Raw genomic sequence first — 17,283 nt, forward strand, 5'->3', positions numbered from 1 at the left:
ATATATATATATATAAAATATTAGTTGTATTTAATAATTTCGTGTTATCTAAAATCTCATGATTGACATTTTCAGGTTACTGTTGCTGGCCAGGTAGTTGGACTGAAAAATGTTCAAGGTCAGGATTAGCAAACTACATTCATGTTTGAACCCCTCTTCAAATACTAAAAGGGCGAAAAAGATCTGGCAGTAAATAGCGAAACAATAACAGCGCCCGGAAATTTAGCCAGTAGCATAGACTAAATACGAGAGGACTACACTGCAGACTGGAAGTCTAAAGAGATGAGGATAACGCCGCCAGCGGCTTGTTTGCTCATGTATTTTTATTGACAAGGGTATATTCTTTGTTTAATCAGTAATTTATATATTTTTAAACAATTTTCACCAAACTTATCCCTGAAAAGTTATAAATATTGTTCTCTCCTAATAATTTCAAGTTGCAAAATAAGTACTTGTTGTCTATTTCATTGTACTTTGAAATTAAAGGTTTTTAAATTATATAAATCAAGTGTCAAAGCTACATTTATAGCTCTAAGATTGCTTTTGACTATTTTAGTGTTAACTAATAAAGGTCACAACAGCCAAGACAATAACCAAAACCGAGCTCTTGTGTTTGTATTTATGTCAATCAATGTAAATAACCGTTATGTTAACAATAACGTATATTGATGTTTTGTCCAAAAGTACCAGGATAGCTTCAAACTGGTCTTACAGTTTTTCTTTTGAAAAATAATGTGAACACCGCTTAGTTTATATATCTATATCCTAAAAATACTTACATGTTTCAATTGCCAATCACTAATACCTAATACTTTGATGGGTGAATGGGAAAGTTAAAAATTTAACTAATGCATACATTTTCTTCAATTAATATTTTAAGGTCAAGTGATACAAAACATGTATGTTAATGTATAAAATAGGAGGCTTACTAATTAAAATGTTGTCGAGAAAGTCTTATACATATACATTTACTCCAAAAAAACGAAACGCGAAATATGAATTAATATAATGAGACTCTGTGTATTAATGTATAGTACATAAGATGTATGGTGTCCTAAAGGATAAGGACACTGTCCAGCTGATTACTATGTATGTTTTGGCTGTTGAAGCATGGGGTAATGAGTTAGGATGAGGACCAATGGGTACAACGGTCAGCTGTCGTTACTATTGTAAAAAAGGGTAATAACTCAAATCTTATATTGTTTTGTGCAATTGTCCTAGTTGGCGTTAAAAGAGAAGCGTGGTAAAGTAGAGAAAGGATTGAGAGGACCCAGGCGGACACACGGGTCCCGGCCCTATCCGTTTTCTCTGTTTTTCCGTTACTATGTTGTGTTATAAACTCATCTGTTATATTGTTTTTGTGCCAATGACTATTTATTTGGAGTTGATAGTCTCCGGGGTTAATGAAGAAAGAAGAGTACCAGACCGGAACGGGGTCCCCCGCTGTCCGTTCTCTGTTCGTTTTACCCTAATGTGGTGTTATAACTCCCATCTTTGATTGTTTTGTGGCAATGCACCCCTAGTTGGCGGTGAGAGGAGCGGTAATGTGAGAAGATGAGGACCAAGGCGGACAATCGGGGTCCTAGGCTGTTGTTCTCTGGGTCGTCGATACTATGTTGTTGTTATAAACTCCAATATTAATTTGTTTTTTGTGAGCATATGATCCCCCTATATTGGCGTTGAAGAGGCGGTATAATGAAAGAAAAGATGAGGAAACCAGCGGACCAACGGTCCGGTCTGTTGTTTCTTCTGTGTTCCGTTACTAAAATTGTTGTGTAGTGTTAATAACTCATATTAATTGTTTGTGTGCAATTGTCTAAGTTGGCCGCGTTGAGGAGACCATGGTAATGAGACAAGAATGAGGTGACCCCCAGGCGCTGACAACCGTCGGTCGGCGTTTTGTTGTTGTCTCTGGTCCGTTTTTACCTATTGGTTGATTTGTTTTTTTTAATAACTCATCTTTATTGTTTGTTGCAGATGTCCTAGATGGCGTTTGAGAGCCAGGTAAAAAAAAAAAAAAAAAAAAACAAAAAAAAAAAAAAAAAAAAAAAAAAAAAAAATAAAAAAAAAAAAAAAAAAATAAAGAAAAAAAAAAAATATCGGAGAAAGATGAGACCAAGGCCGGACACAACGGTCGCAGTTGTTCTTCTATGGTCCGTTTACTATTGTGTGGTTAATAACTCATATTAATTGTTTTGTGGCAAGTGTCTAGTTTGGCGCGTTGAGAGCAGGTAAATGGAAGAAAAGATAGGACCCAGGCGGCACCACGGCGTCGGCTGGATTGTTCTCTGTTCCGTTTAACAATGTTGTTGTTATATAACACATATTAATATGTTGTGGCAAGATCTAGTTCGGCGTTTGAGAGCAGGTAATGAGAAAGATGAGGACCAAGGCGACACGGTCGGCTGTTTGTTTCTCTGTCGAGTACAAGATGTGTTAAACTCATATTAAATGTTTGATGTCAATGTCTTAGTTGGCTGTTAGAAGAAGCGGGTTAAATGAGAAGGAGTGAGGTACCAGATAGGGCTGACACGGTCCCCGGCTCTGTTTGTACTCTGCGGGTGGAACACATTCAACTGCACGAGGAGAGAAAGGACGCTAAGCTGCAATTAATAGCCTAAATCTGTCATCAATTAAATTTAGTACCCTCATTAAATAAATACATTATCCGAAAAAGTTACGTGGGTGTTGACAAGTAATTTAACCCTTAGCGAGAACAAAAAAAAATGTAATACCTTTTTATAGTAACCATGTTCTAAGGTGGTACCGAAGAATGACGAAGGTGAACAGATAGGTGAAGAGTGTTAAAATTATTTATTATTTACAAAGATGGTGGAATATACAATTACATAGTTAAAAGTACCTAATCAATCAATCAATTTATTTGTCCATATATTAATTCCATAATGTTTTTGGAGCATAGCCTGCCTGGTAAGGTAATGACCATGTTCAATTTTCCTAAAAGCTACTTAGTCTACGATTTAATAAAATAATGATGATAAATTACAATGCAATAGTAAATAAAAAAAATCTTTCATCATGACAATTTCATCATGCCTTTTTTTTAACCCTCCATCAGGTGCTCACGGAGGTTTCCGTCCAGGTTATCGAATAAAATTGATATCATATTGTTTTAAACTGTTTTTTTTTGATTTGTGTTAAATATTCCATAACATTGAATTTAAATTACAATGTAATATATTCAATTTTAGAAAATTGAAAATAAAAATTAACTCTCTTATTTAATGATTTTTCCAAATAAGAAATTCAAAAATCTTAAAAAATGTTTTATTGTGTTAAAACTAATCAAAACATTAGTATTATGTTTTAAGGAATTAAACTACAATTAATTGTAAAAATGTTTAGACCTACTTTTAAAATAATATATGAAATTAAACTTAGTTTTTAACTTCTTACAAAAGCAACTCACTTCAATTTTTTTGTGAGATATTATGACAATTTTAAATGGGTTTAAATTATTGCTCCTAAAATCAAGAAAATTTACTCTTTACTAAACAACTTTTTTAAACACTAACACAAAGTGTCAAAACTATATTTTCCTTCTGGTTTTCTTATAAACCGACAAATTTGTTCACTTCACCATAAACAGTTAACTGAAATGTTTCGCTAGCACAACCACGGGAAAACTTGTACACTGACAAGATTCCCCTCTCTGCTATCATTCTCCATTTTCACATAGATTTTTCCCAAATAAAATATATTTGTTAAAAACTTACAAAAAAGAAACCATCACAGTCCAACACATATTAGGCGTACACTGATTATTACTTTCCCATAAAAAACTAAACACTAATAAGGCCGCTCACGGAGAATTTCGACCAAACGCACTACAAACACAACCATCGGACGCTCACGGAGGAATCGACAGTCCCTTACTGCACGTAGTAGACCTCATACTGAACAGATTTTAGACAAAGACAAGCTTGGAGCTATGTTTTTTGTTTCACTTCCCCGAAAGATGCCGTGAAGATACACTGCGGGAAAACGACTTTCCCCAACATCAGAAACTAGTAGTATTTATTTTAAATAATAAAAATGACAAAACGGAGGAAAACTCCGTATAGTCGCCCGAGTGTAGTGTTAAGACAGTTTTTAAAATCTTCTGAAAATAAAAATCTCCCCAATCCTTATATGAATACATGCCTGTTATTAATAGTATGCCCCAGTCAGAGAAGAAACAAAAACGTAATGAAGTTTAATTTCTTTTTATCATCCCATCAGGTATTATTATTAAACCATTTTAATTCCCCATGTAATAGGCACTCTTTTTCTAACTAGTATAGAATATAAATATATTAATACCCAATTTGTTTATAATTAAGTATGGAGTTATTTATAATTAGTTCTAAATATCTCGTGTTATAAATTTAACGATTTATGAATTGAATGATGTAAAAATTACTAGTGGGATTCTTTTTTTACAAATTTTTAGAACTTTCCCAAAAATATAAAGAAGCAGGAATTGGTCAAAATTCCTAATTTTTTTTTAAACACTTTCTTACATGATTCTCTATATTATTTAATTTAAACTATGTATCGAATCACTACCAATATCACCAATACCAAGTATGTAATGATTGGGTTTAACCTTTTCCAATTGCCAGTAGATGTATGATATTAGAAATGGTAGGCTTTGACCAAAAACCACAAAATACAGTTACTGAGGTGGGGAAAGTGGAGAATGTCTTTGTCCTATACTTTTTTGAGACCACCTGACTCCGTCAGTTTTTTTTTTTCTGACTTGCCGTCCCTCATACGACATGAGCCGATAACCAAACATATCCGTGGCGTGTGCTACAAGCATTCTCCTGTATTCAAAGACGAACGTCTACTAACTATCCGTGTGTTATTCTTCATCGTGTGATTAGGTTTATTTTTTTTGAAAATATCATATCGATTGTTTTATAGTAAAATGAATTTTACACCTTTTCAGTTTATTCATATTATTACAATTAAATCAAAATTTATTTGAAAAATCAAACATGTTTTTTGTTAAACATGAACTTTTTTTTTTTACTTTATCACTAAATACGCTAAGTTTTATAAGTTTGTATATCTTATTTTTACCTTTTATAATTTTATAGTTTTGTTTTGTAATACAAAATTAGCTGATGAACTTAAAGAAACCAATATTTTTTACTTGTCTTGGTAAAATACCAGAAAAAAGTTTAAATGGATTTATTAGTGGTAGTTTGTAAACCGGTTAAAAACAATTAATAATAATAGTTTTAACTTTGCTTTCTAGTTTTTAATTCTTTTGTTTACTATAAGAGCAAATACAATAAAATTCACCTGAGGAATTATTTTTTTAGTTTCTTATTTTATTTTTCTATAGAAATACACAAAACAGTCGCCAGCCTGTCTGACAATATCAAGCTGGAGTGAGTGCAACAGCCTGTTACACAGGAATGACAAATATCTGAGATTTGGAACTTATATTTACCAAACATGATCCGATTTTAAATTTATAAAATATCTTATAGAAAGGTCATAAAGAAGAAGTCAATGTTAGTTCCCATGTATTATATCCCAACCTCTTCCTAAAAGGTTAATACAAACTGCACAGTCCAAGTCATCAGAATCAATTGATCCCATCCATTAATATCAGTTTTACAATGATGGGTTCAGTTGCGCTCCCGTCGTTGCAGAGAAACTATAGGAAAGGAAGGAACTTGCCCGTATAACAGAAATTAAACTTAAAAGAAAATGTCGATGGAAGATTATATATTTAATTCTTTTTTATATCGTAAAATACATTTAGAATTTTATTTTATGACTCGGTTTTTGAGTAATGGCAAAATTAAGCAATAAGGCGTTTCCCTGATTTGTTCCCCAATAAAACCTTAAAAGATCCGTTCAACCTTATTTTCCCAGCATACTGAATGGCAAATTGTTGGCAATAGCTGTAAAGACATGTTTGTTTTTACTTCAGTTGAACCAGGTTTTTGTGGACCCATGATTATAAACCAGTGATTTGAGATAGCTTCCACAAAAAAATATTGGCAAGGGTCTAAAATTTTGCGGATTTTTTGAGACCTTGCTGACCAATACAGATGAACTGTACATCTGTGGTGTGCTGCTGTAACCGGGTACATCCCCACATCCATCTCATTGACTGTTTTGCCAAGAAAAACTCTTGACTCCTACAGTGGTAATGTCAGATTCTCCAAAACCACTTGTTCGATTATTTTAAAAACTCTTGACTTCTACAGTTGTAATGGTCAGAATCGACCAAACCACTTGTTCGTTTTATTTTAAAAACTCTTGACTCTACGTTGTAATGGTCGAATCGTCCAAAACCAATTTGTTCCGTTTATTTTAAAAACTCTTGACTCTACAGTTGTAATGGTCAAATAACGTCCAAAACCACTTGTTCGTTTTATTTTAAAACTCTGAACTTAATTTAAATTGTTCTTCACACCACCGCTTTCTCTGAAGTTGAACGATAGAATGGCCGGACCAGAAATTACATCCACTGGTGCAATATTAAATAAGCCCACAGAAATTGCAATTTGCAATGGTGACGCTTTAGCAGCCGTTTGAGAAGTACACTGTCAACAGCGAACACATGCACTACATATGTCCACTGCCATGAAACACTGAACTGGGTGGATCAACAACCTAAGCATCCGGGCTCTCTCATCGCCAGCCTCCTCCAACTGCTTCAATGAGCAAAAAGTTCCTCTGACCCCACCTGGTATGTTTAAGGGAACCCTTTCCTGACAATTCCTAAATACTAAGACCCAGATGTTTGAAAGTTCTACTGTGTCAATTTGTAGTTATATCAATTTTTTTTTGTTACCAAACAAACAGTTAACACATTTTTCTTTTAGATCGCTTCTAACATTCCACTAAGGGATGTTACTTGTTTTATTTACGCCTAATTTCCCAGTTTGTTTTATTAGGCCTTTATTTACAATAAAAAAATGCTGGTATTAAATTTTTATTGCAAGAAACTTAAGTTGTCCACATCTTATATAAAAAAAAATGAAATGATGTTTTTAATTAGTCTCACCAATACTTGATACATGGCTGTACCGATTTGGCTGATATTGGTTTTTAGTTGAAATTATTTGTAGAAGTCCAAGGGAAAGGGTTTTTTAAAAAGATGAGAAAATTAGAAAAAAGTTTTCTCATAAATATTATGGTTCTGGAAAATAATTACAATATATGACATTATTAATCCAAAAGTTAACTGTCTCTTAAAACAGTCTGTTAACACTTCCCAGCTAGAATTGTGTAATACACACTTTTATTTTTATACATTAAGGAACAACACTCCAATAATAATAAAATTTTATTTTTGTTTAATGTTTTTTATACATTTGTTTACATTTTAAATTTTTAGAATTTTAATATTGAATAGTTATACAGTGCTTGATCAGAATAGTGTGTTATACAAGATTACAAAGACAAAGTTACTATCTTATAAATTACAACTATGGAATCACGCACACCCATTAATAAATTATAGAGTGGAAGGGACTGTAATTGGTTTGTATCTGACTTTTAACCACAGTAATTGTTGTACGTTGACGTAAGTTATTTATTTTCCTTATCGGACAAAAAAAGCAAATTATCACTATGGCAGGCAATTGAAAAAAAAATCTTAGAGACAGAATGTAAATTAAAATAGCCGATAGAAGAACGCTATTTATGTCAAAGTTGGTTGTTGTTGTTTGCTATATATATTTCTTGGGATCAGAGCAACAAGTCAAACTCAACTATGGCACTTGAAATACTTTAGATAGAAAATTGATATCAACAGCATGGAAGTTGACATTTTTTGACCAAATTAGAATTTTTTAGAGACATATTTAATATTTATTTATTCATTCATACATAAATTCTAAAACAGGACCCATTCAACATTTTGTTTACGTTGTTGAACGGGTGTTAAATCCATGGATACTGAAATAACATCGACCTGATATGTCTACCGCAATGTTTAACCCCTTCACCTACGTAATATTTTAGCCACACAGTTGGGCCAAGGAATTTCCATTATTGTTTTGCCTATTATTTAGGTGTGCAGATATTTAAAGCTGTAAACTTTCTATGGTAAATCCTAGTAAATCATTGTTTTTTGCAAAAAATATTTTGTAGGCAGTGTTTTTTCTTGAGCTTACCTACCATTTAAAACTTCCTGTAACAAAAAAAAAAAAAAAAAAATGTGAGGTATACGGAGGTATAGACCTATGACATACCGTAATAACATAAATTATTATTTATAAATAAATTTTTTTTAAATTTATGTTGCCCACCACCAAAATTTTTGTTCCCGAAATGAAAACCTTTAAATGCATTATTATTTGTGTATGCCTACCTTATTTGACCCATAGAAAGTCACACACCAAAGGAGTGTTTGTATATTTCATGAGTAATATATACACACAAATTATATCGTTTTTATATTATATACCCCTACCGGATATTTAAATTCTATATTCATGAAGAATTGATCTCATTGACAAGGCCTACGAAGTCATTTGCCGGTCCGATGTCAGTGAATTTGTTTCATTCCTCTTCTGGAAGTCGACAATATCGGAGATATTTGAGAACTGTTCCCGTGTGTGTCACACGATCCATTCCGACATCGTGATTGATCACTACCTGTAACTGAATTCTTCACTACAAATTATTAGAATCGTTCATTTAAATACGATCTATTTCACTGTCACGTAACCTATTACCACCATAGTTGTAACGGACACTAACAACAAGCAGGTGTCATATGGAGTAAATTCCATCTGTTATCTTTGCTACGTCAGTTTAGGCCCACTAATGACAAAAACATATTTGTTCTAAACAAACAAGATAACCATTGGGAAACGAACATAGAGTTTTTGATATAGTGCAGCAATCTGTCGATTTAAAAGAGAACTATATACTGCGGCGGGGAAGCGCTCCTACGAAGGTCTGCAGGACCCGCGTCCGGAACGGCTCGTCGAAGTAGGTGAATGGGTTAAGACAAATTGTAGGGTTCCATCATATTATATGCAAAGAATTCGTATCAATAATATAGTGCAGTCCGATGAAAATAGTGTGATAAAGCCACGGCTAACTGCTAGTTTACAATTACATTTTTGGTTTATAGCTTTTGGTGAAAAGATCCCTTTTCGGATTTTACTGGCAAAGAAAAATTGTGGTTGTGTTTTTGACTTCTTGGGTAAAGATTCAATTCGATAGCTACAACGAAGTACCAGTGGAAAAGAGGAGTTTTCAAGAATCTTGTGCTATTCATGGTAAAACAAGAAACCATAATGAGCGAACTGTTTGACCGCCTCATGTGCGTTCTCGAATTGTTTACATTTTCCTATTTCATTGACAAGGATAAAGTTTTTTATAGCCGCCAAGATATGACAAGATGTGTTTTCCTTGTAAGACTGCCGTGCTGAACGAAACATCCTGAGTGAACCTGATGGACGGACTGACGGCCAATGTGGTATCCGTACGTTCAACGCCTCGTGCACACGACAGAAACCAGCTTGAGGAGAGCTCACAGACCCTGACCTTACACATTTGCATGAATAAGGAAAATTTACACTCACAAACACGCATACACTTAAACATGTGACTGTAAGAATATGTGCACTCAGAGCGAAATAAAAGTTTGTAATGTAATATAGAAAATATTGTAATTAACATTTTAGAAAAAATTCACTTGTCCTTTTTATAATAAATTAATTTACTTTTGTTGACACAATAAAATGAACTTTATTAATTTTTTTTGTTTTCCCCCCTTAACTTATTTATCTGAGTATTGGAATTTTACCTATGTACAGGGTAAGAGTATTAACATGGGTTATTTTTTCTGTTGTTTGTGTTGACAGCTATTGGCGTACAACAGAGCGAACAGCAGTCGCAATACTCTGCAACCATCACCGTGTGCGCTTGCCTAAGACACCATGACAAGTCATGGCTAACCTGCGAGAGAAAGTTGGCCAACAAAGACAGGCGCCGTGGAAGACGCGGAGAAGAATTTAAAACATGCAAAAGAGACGCCAAAAATGGAATCTGCCAAAGAGAAAATGTAATTTTTTAGTTTAAAAGTAAACATACCCTTTGGGTATCGCATTCAGACCAACCTTTGTTATTGTGTCTGAGGGAATAACAGCGTGACTTTATCGCGGGGTTACTGAAAAATGTGGGGCTCTTGGTCCTCATGTGCACTACTTTTAACATTTGTGTGCCTGTAACTCCCTCAAATTTTGCTAAAAAATTGAGGACTAATAATAAAACCTTTAATATAAATAAATTTTGTAACATAAACATTGCAACTTTTTATAAAACCACATAATATAAAAATTACAAGGAAATAATTTAAAAATGGTACGTACAAAAAATAAATACCTACATATCATTTCATCTTTAAGTATGAAATAACATTCTTTAAAAAATTCGCCCAAAAGATGCAAAAATGTTAATTTTTAGACTGAACACTACAAATACAAACTGTACTCATATCACAAATTTAAATATTGGTTTAAAAAGAAATAACCCAATTTTTATTACGATAATATATTAAGAGTAATTTACAGTCACTAAATATCGAGTGAGACGTGTGTGTTCAACATTGGCACATCGTGGCACTGAAATGTCAGGCCAAAGAGTTAAAACCCCTGTGAATGTTTTACAGAGCTGGACAAGGAAAAGAAGCTTGGATCGGTTAAAGGACAGTTCAAAAGCTGGAGGTGCAAGAGACACCCCGGGAAAGAAAAAGACTATTGCCTGGGACCCAAGCTCAATACCTGGCCAGGAATCAGGGCTTGGTGAGTTAACCGTTACAAAACATGGGGAGATTTTGGTGGATAATCGACTATATCGGTTACTGATTTAAAAAATTTTTTTTTTACAAGTACATAAAAAATGGTACAATTTGTTTTGTGATGTGTATTCAAGAAAACTTATAGGGGTTCCTAAATAAAATCTTGGCCTTTTTAAAATCAAAATATTAAATTTAAAATTGCCCCTCTATTGCAGAGAGTTGTTCTAGTTTTACATCTAATTTTTTCCAAATTTAAGACATTTAATTTATTATTGCACATTGTAAAACCGTTTAAAATCCCCACTGTGACAACAGAGTGATTTTTTTAAATTAGGATATTTCAAATTGAATACAGTTAAAATTTATTTTTTGTTTATTCTTGTAAGTTTGCCCAAAAATGAAATAATGGATCAATCTGAATAACAAAAGCTAAAATAATTATGTGTAAAATACTTTTTGGGGGGTTTTTTCTGAAGAAAAAATAAACTCGTGTAGGTTGTTGCAAATTATATAGAACTTTTTTTTAGTGTTAATTTTTTTAGAATTAAAGTTATCAATCCTTTTTTTACACATTTAATGTAAAAAATATTGAAAAATATAAAAAAAAATTTGGGGGCCGTATTGATTTAACTTTTTCCCTGAACATGTTGCAGGTGCAAAAAAAGTTCGATGTCCCTCGACAAGATCTACAACAAGACTCGCGCGACAAGTTTCCCCGGGGGGATCGAAAGGCTACGGCTGATTATGTATTTTAATAAAACTAGCGAGCAGAGGGGAATTTTTATGCTTGTATTTTTGAATTAAAAACTTGTATTTTACATAGTTTTTTTTTCAATTGTATATTCCCCGTTTCTTATTAGTTTTTTAGGGGATTTTTAAATTTTGGTGTTTTTTACAGTGGTAAATTTAACATTAACTTGTCCGTATATTTTAGGAATTATTGTTCCATTGTTAGTTGGATTTTATTTATTTTTTACGAAAAATTTATAAAATTTTTTTATTTATTATTTTATAATTCCACTGACGTTCAGTGAGTTGTACTTTGAATAAATTTTTTAAAACGTAAATCAAATTTTTTTTGTAAGTTTTTAAAAAACAATTGGGGTAATTATGGATAAAAATAAATTTAAAATTTTAAAGGTAAGTTATTTTTTAATGTATATATATTTTTTGAGTTTTAGTGTGACTTTGATGTGGCAACTGTTGAAGCCCCCCGGGTCATTGAGTTGATTTTTGATTATGACTGTATTCTTTTAGGAGATCAATGCATGGATGTTAGGTTTTCTTGTTTCCCTTTTTTAGATTTTACATAATAAGTGTTTAAGGGGGGAATTTTTTTTCCCCTTTAAATTTTTTAATATCAGGTCGATTGTACCGTTTTGGTACAAAATGCAATGGTGATTGTAGGGGGCCTGAAGCAACTCAAGCAAAATACAAAAAACACACGTGAAAAAAACAAATAGAATCAGATGGTGAATTAAGAGTTTTTTTAAAACTCTGCTCTTTTTTATGGAATTTGTTGTATTTTGGATTATTTTAAATGGCATTATGAGATCGGGAGACAGTTATATTTTTTAAATTTTTTTGACATACTGTTACGTACTTTGTGTACTTGTAATTTGATGTTGCGTAAAAAAAAATAAATTTTTTCCCGATTGTTTCAGTTCAAATTTTAAATTTTACAGCAACTGCGTTTTACCTTTAATTTCATTATTGTTACTGTTTTGAGACTTTTTCGTTCTGACCAAATTTTAAAAACTGTATTCCCCCTTTGGCTTGGAAAAGTTCATAATTGTTATTCTTAAATGTGTATTGATTTTTTTATGTGAAGAAATTTTTTTTACAATTTTATTACTTAAGAGGAACAGTAAAGAAATAAACAAATTTCTGTTAGGAATTGAGAGTTTAAAACAGATTCAACGGGTATTTTTTTCCCCGGTTTTTTTAATTTTGTACATTAATTAAATGTACTTCATAATCTTATTTTTTTTTTAAAATTTTAAACGAATAAAAACACAATTATTGTTTAATGTAGTTAAGGTTACAAAAAAAATTTTATATACAGGGTTTTTTAAAATTGATTTTAAAAAACCCTTTTTTGTAAATAAATCAAGTGGTGTGAAAATAGGTGCGTATAAATATGGTGTTTTGGGGTTTACTCTGCACCCCTCATCCCCTCAGTCTAGAACAACTACTTTCCATCTTCCTAAACTTTTTTTTTTTCCAAAATTAAAAGTATGTTGCTTTGAACAAAAAGGGAAAAAAAATTAAAAATTATCCTTAAAGTTTTTTAACATGACAAACACATCAAAACTGTGTAAAATTTTAAAAACCCTTGAGCCCCGCAGCATTTTGTATATGGTTGCGGAAACCCCGACCAAAATCTGTTTTCGGGGTCTGGTTAAAAATTAAAAAAAAATTTTTATTGGTGTAATCCCCGGGTTTTTTGTTTGTTTTGTAGATAAACATTTTTTTTTTAAAAATATAATAATTCAATAGAATTTAAGGTGTTTATACCAATAAAAAAAACATTAAAAAAAAACTTTATGAAAAAAAAACATTTTGTTTCTTATTTTTGAAAAATAGGTTATTGAAATATTTTGTTTTTTATTTTAGTTTGCTTTTATACTCCATTTAAATTCTTTACAAAAAGAATATACAAACTTTTTTAACTTATAATTAAAGTTTGGAAAATAAAATATGAAAAAAAAACCCTACAAAAAAAAAGGGTTTTTCTAACCTAACCTGACATGCTTTGTCTACATGTTCCCCCTGCATTACTAGGTATTCATTGTCAGTAATGTTTTTAGACTTTGTTTAAAATACATGACAAGACAAAAAACATAAAAACTATACAAACGTATTTAGTAAAGTATAGCTGTTGATCGCCGTAATACGGTCAAGTCATTGTTTACTTACACAGCTAGAAAACTACACAGACAAAATAATTGAAGATACTAACATAAAAACCCATTTACAACCCCAGCTTCTTTAAACCCCACAGTAAACATAAAAACCCCCCCAAAAATTAAAAAAACCTTCATCAAATTCGTTAAACCCCTTTGAAATGCTAGATATTTGCCCCAATTTAGAAAAAATTATATAAATATAAGCGTTACTGCAAAAGTCAAAAATAGCAATTCGGGTGTTTCTTGCTATAACCAGGATCGCAATAGCGATTTTTTCCGGTACTCAAAGGTAATGTGTTTCCTGAAAGAGCAATAAATACGAGGGTTTTCGTAAGTAATGAGGAAATTATTATTGTCCGAAGGGGTGAATTGACCTTGAAACTTTTGTTCATAAAGTTTGAAAACCTTTTTTATGAGTTGATCAGTTAAACTTTTTTTGAAAAAAACCCCCAAAAATTTACACAGTTAAAAAAGGGGTTGTTGAAAATTGCACTTAGAAGAGCAAAATGAGTAGAATAGTATCAAAGTAGTGTACAAGAGTTTGTGGTGAACAACCCCTCGAACTGTTTAATCTGATAGTGAAAAAAAAAAAGGGGTGTTGAAATGCCCCCAAAAAAAAATTCACAAGAAGCTGCTCTACAAAAACCCTGTGCGAGAGGGTGCGCAGAGACTCAAAAAGAAACGGGGTTCAAATCAGTCAACAGTCAAAAAAACGAAGAAGGTTTTTTGAAAATGGACCCCCCACTTTGGGAAGACCCCTTTAGGGGAAGGTACGATTTTTCCCCTTGCAAAAAAATTCGGCCCACCCCTTTAGGGGAAAGTCATGTTACAGTATTCTGGGTTTTCAGGAAAAATTTTTTGGTTTTTTTAAAAGGCCCAAAAAACAATAAAACCCTAAATGTTGAATGCGGAAGAAAGGGGAAGACCTCCCTTCAAAAAAACGCTGCAGATCTGGACTGGGTGTGATTAGCTCATGACAAAGTGTCCCTCACGAGAGGGTGACGAAAGAAAAATCCCTTAAAGGGGGTTACGAGGATTTTATTTGGCCCCCGGGGGCAAAAGTGGTTCAAGATCAACCCAAAAGGATTTTATGTCAAAGGCAATTTACAAATTAGCAGAAAATTGTATAGGCTGCTAGGGCTATTTGAAAAGTAATAAAGTGTTGTATGTTTTATTTAAAATTTTTTAAGATTAAGATAAATTTTTCTGAGTGAAACCTAAAAAACCCACAAAAAAAAATTTTTTTTTTTCATCATTGAACATTGAGGAAGCTATTTTTTTTAATCTAACAAATACAGAGCTTCTGCTAATTTTGTTTATGAAAGTATTTTTCCCCAAAGGCTCTTTTGGGGGGGAAGGGGGCGATTGATTAATTGCTTTCAATATTTAATGATTTAAAAGGTTGCTACATGTGCTACCAGCTGGATAAGGGGCCAAGAAGTCCAGGTCCGGGGTTTATAAAATATAGGTAATATTGAATAAAATATTTTAGTCTATTAATTAATACAACTCTTTGTTTGCTTATTAGGTGTAATTTTTAATTTTTTATTATAAGTATTAAAAAAAAACTATTTTTGAAATTATTGATATATTTTATTTTGTTTAGTTTTAAATTTTTTGAAATTTATTTTTTTTCCTTTTTTTTTTTATAGAGATATTTTTAAAAATCGTTTGTATAGGTTTAGAGGGGGCTGTATGTAAAGGAAAAAATAATAAAAACCTCTCTTTCCCAAACCCCACCATTCAGACCTTGCTTGGCTCACTAACCAAAAGAGAAGATTTGTTTAAGATTTTTTCCCCCTGAATGTGAAACAAGAATTTTAACCCTTGCGTCTGATTTGAACTTGTGTTTTTTTTCCCCTTTTTGGGAAAGGGAGAAAAAAAACGTATTTAAATACTAAAATGTTTTTTAGCCAAAATGTTTTGTAAACTAAAATAGTCAATTATCTTTATTTACAAAAAATAAGATCTGTTTGGGCCCCTAAAAAAATAAATTAATTAATAACATCTTTTCTTGCTTTACTTTTTAGTCTTGACCAGGCCCGGGGATTTTTAATGGCTAGACAAGTTCTCATAACCATTTTTTTAGTTGAATCTTGAGTTCTGCCCCGGGGTTTTCAGTTTGGGTTTTGGCAGCATGTTGAACGCTTACCCCCAAAAAAGGGGGTTTTCTTGGTGTATTGAGTATATGTGAGTGGGTAATGAAGAACGGGGGGGGTTCTGTACAAGTGAAAACCCTGCCTCTTGGAAAGTCTGCATTTTCTGTATAAATGTTTACTGCGTAACAGTAATGAGCGAAAACAGTTTAAAATTTAAGTGACTTTTAAGTTTGAAAATTTTTTGGTTGGTCTGCAAGCACCCTAATGCCTTTTTTACAGCAAAACTTTGTGAGATTTGCCTAGATTTTTCCATCAAGTGTAGGCCAACCAAATTTTGTGATTCAACCCAAACTATAGGCTTTGCTAGTCTAGGCACCTATCCATTTATGACGTACGCAAATTTTCCAGTATGACTTTTTTGTTAAGATCAGTGTGATTGCCAGATAGGTTGAGTCAATAGTAATTCCCAATAATTTTGTGTGATTTTTTAACAGAAATGTCGGGAATTTTGGACGTTGTCTTGTCTTCTAGAAATTTATTTGTGTTGTTTTAGGGGTTTAAGTAAGTATTATTCAGGAGTATTTAAGTGTTTACTTGTTGAGTTTTAAAATGTTTGGACCGTTCTTGAGCTGAGTCATTGCTACAAATAGGGTTGTGTCATCTGATAGAGAGGGTTGGGTTTACATTCTCGTTGTAAACGCTGTGGGAATTCATTTGTAAAATCAAAATAAATGGTCCCAGTACCAAGCCCTTGGTACTCCTGTTGGTAGTGGTTCAGATTTATAAACTTGAATCTCCCTTAATTGATTTTTTGCCCAACCATCTGCCTACGCCTTCTAGGTAGCTTTACCCAATCTCCAGCCTTCCTTTGATTAATTGTGAAGTTTTATAAAATAGACAAATTAAAGTCTTATATTGTTAATTATATAATATTTATGTATTTACTTATTAAATATTATTTAGAGACAATGCTATTAGTTGTAGCGAAATTTGATTGTAATGAGTAAATTTTTACGACAAATAAACGAATTTATTTTATTATTATAAACAAATTAAAAACGCTTAACCAAGAACATACAAATTTAAGCTCTGGTTCACTTAAGACCGTCAATCTAGGGCACTTTCTCCACTGCCTTTTAATAGAATTGGCCTCATGATATGTAGGCGAAAACAATTTTACGGGATTTCCTTTTCAATTTGGAAAGGAAGTTTTGTTTTGTGCTGTTCCTCCCTGTAAATGAAGCACCGCTCCAACTCCTTGACTGTGCTGATGACTCTTCCTTAAGTGTTTCTGGTATCACTGATCTCACTTACTTTTGTGTATGGAGCGTAGAAACCGATCTTGCAGTCATCAAATGGGGATCCAAGTAATTATTTTTTACTCCAAGATCTTTGTTTTTTTCTTCAACTTTGATTTTTTCTTCAAATCCTCCACAAGAGAGTTTGCAGTATCCCTTAACCTCACTGCAAAATTTTTAGTTCCCAA

General features: G+C 32.4%; 1 pseudogene; it reads left to right on the plus strand.

Annotated features, from left to right (window-relative positions):
- The first annotated feature begins 2,498 nt into the window (after positions 1 to 2,498).
- LOC124371591 lies at positions 2,499 to 10,058 on the plus strand (annotated as a pseudogene).
- The last annotated feature ends 7,225 nt before the right edge of the window (positions 10,059 to 17,283 follow it).

This window comes from Homalodisca vitripennis, unplaced genomic scaffold, assembly GCF_021130785.1.
Source record: "Homalodisca vitripennis isolate AUS2020 unplaced genomic scaffold, UT_GWSS_2.1 ScUCBcl_1696;HRSCAF=5643, whole genome shotgun sequence".
NCBI classification, from domain to species: Eukaryota; Metazoa; Arthropoda; class Insecta; order Hemiptera; family Cicadellidae; genus Homalodisca; species Homalodisca vitripennis.